Source organism: Dipteris shenzhenensis, chromosome 27 (assembly GCF_047967505.1).
Source record: "Dipteris shenzhenensis isolate YYH24624 ecotype China chromosome 27, Dip_SZ_1.0, whole genome shotgun sequence".
Classification (NCBI taxonomy): domain Eukaryota; kingdom Viridiplantae; phylum Streptophyta; class Polypodiopsida; order Gleicheniales; family Dipteridaceae; genus Dipteris; species Dipteris shenzhenensis.
Genome location: NC_141622.1, coordinates 25,830,607 through 25,832,826, shown reverse-complemented (window position 1 = coordinate 25,832,826; position 2,220 = coordinate 25,830,607). Strand labels below are relative to the sequence as shown.

The 2,220-nt window shown below is 50.7% G+C and overlaps 1 pseudogene; it reads left to right on the top strand.

The window, feature by feature from the left end:
• The first annotated feature begins 590 nt into the window (after positions 1 to 590).
• On the top strand, positions 591 to 1,608 carry LOC147884091 (ammonia transport outward protein 2 pseudogene; annotated as a pseudogene).
• The last annotated feature ends 612 nt before the right edge of the window (positions 1,609 to 2,220 follow it).

Here is a 2,220-nt window from a genome sequence, read left to right as displayed (position 1 = left end):
AGATTTAGTGAAGATTTAGTAATAAATCCTTCCTTGACTCAATAGCTAAATCTGGAAGCGGGGCGACTGAAGGTTGGGCGCAGAAGGCGAAACAATCTGAGGGAAGAACAACGAATGAAAGCAAACAAGGCGTGGACAGCAGAAGCCACACACACACGTCGTCCTCGACCTAATCTGATGGCGAAGCAAAGGAGGGAAGTTGGAGAAGCATTTATGCTTCCATGAATGCATAGCGAAGGGGTGCCAATCTTTGAGAGGCGTGGCGATGACCTGTGCCATGTGTCGGCTCTAAAGATGGCGTGTCGTTGGCATAGAGTGCCATGTGTAAGCCGAGCATCCAAAGAATTGCTCATAAAACACCATTTACATCGCTGTCATGAGGAGACTCAGCCAAGACAAGCAGCTGCATCGACATGGTGGCATCTTTGCGAGGTCTCGGCCAATTTCTTGTACTACTAGGCTAGTCGAAAATATCCGTTCCAAGCATTAATGGAGTCTCTTGGATCAAGCATTAATGGAGACTCTTGGATCCATGGAGACTCGGGACTCTGTAGTAATTACCTTTTTTTGCCCGTCCTGTACTGGACGCTATGGAGGTTGAGCTTGCCAATGGAGAGGTGCACCTCCAGCACAGAACGTAGTATATGTACCGGAAGACATGAAGCTGAGTTTGAAATCCCATCAAGGTGGATGAGTATGCACTTGCCACGGGAGAGGTGAATCGAAGCTATGGAGGATCTTGCTAATGGAGGATTATGTAATCGATTATGTAATCGAAGGAGGATTATGTCATTGGCACCTTCCTGCAGTGTCAAAGGCACCACGAACATCGTCGCTCAAAAGAAGCCACGCATCTCGTTTTATTTTTACATGCTTGGGCTCTTTCTATTCAATTCCTTCTCGGCGAACCCAAGCGCAAACACAGAAAGAGTTTTCGTTAACAAGTTTTCCCAAGCGTATTCCTCTTCTTAATTAGCTCATCTTCATCTTCTTCATTCAAAAAATCTTCATCTTCTTCATTCAAAACTTTGAAACTCGCAAGAAATCTTCATCATCTCCATTCAAAATTTTGAAACTCGTTAGAAATCTTCATCTTCTTCACTCTGCGCTTTCGCTCTCACCACCTTCGTTCTGTCTTGCTACAACGCCGGGATCTTTGGCGTCCATGTCCACGTTCTGTGGTCGTGGGTCTCGCAGTCTTCTACGGCGGCATCAGGAGTGTGGGAGTTTTGCGTAGGCAACACATTCGGTGCGACGGCCTTCACGTTCTTATTCCAGGCTTTGGTGTGGCGAGTGGGTACATGAACGCCACTCCAAGCGTTCTTAACCACTCCGATCTGGCAACGTTTCTGCTGGCGTGGACGATCTTCACGGTGCTCATGTTTGTGGCTTGATTGCGCTCTTCGCAGCCCTGTCGCTCACCTTCTTGCTGCTCACCATAGCTGAGTTTCGGGGCGATGCGAAGGTGAAGCAGGCAGGGGGTTGCGTTGGCATCGTCACGGCTGCGATTGCGTGGTACAACGCCCTAGCAGGCCTCCTCTCCAGCCAAGAACGTCCTTTCTTCACCCTTCCTGTAGGCAAGATGGTCGCCAAATAACGCCCCCGCAGGCCATCCACCTCTTGGACTCTCTCCGAATTAGCTCCTCTACCTCCCTTCTCCCAAGCGTGTTCCTCTTCATTATCGTCTTCCCCCAGACGTACTTCCTGCAGGTTAACGAGTTCCGATGAGCTTGTTGCCTTCGAGTTGAACCTCTCCAATCTCTATCAACCTCCATCACTCACGCTGATAAACCTCTCGCCTTCTCTTCTCGCCATCGCTCCCTCCTTCTCTTCTCCAATCTACAAACCATCGCTCGCTATAGCCTTCTGCCTTCTGCCTTCGCCATCGCTCGCTATACCCTTCTGTCTTCTGCCTTCGCTCCTTCTGCCTTCTGCCTTCTGTGTCCAGCCGCTATAGACCATCCTTCTGCCTTCTGCCTTCTAAGTTTGTGAGTCTCCCTCCTTGCCTTCCCCATCGCTCGCTCCTTCGCCATCGCTTCTCTTCTTCCATGACCCACCTCCTCTTCCACGACCTCGCCTCCTCTTCCACGACCTGCACTCCCTCTTCGCTTCTCCCTCCTCTTCCACGACCCGCCTCTCCCTCCTCATCGCCTCTTCCTCCTCTTCCACGACCCGCACTCCCTCTTCGCTTCCTCGGCCCTCCTCAAGCTTTCTTTGGCC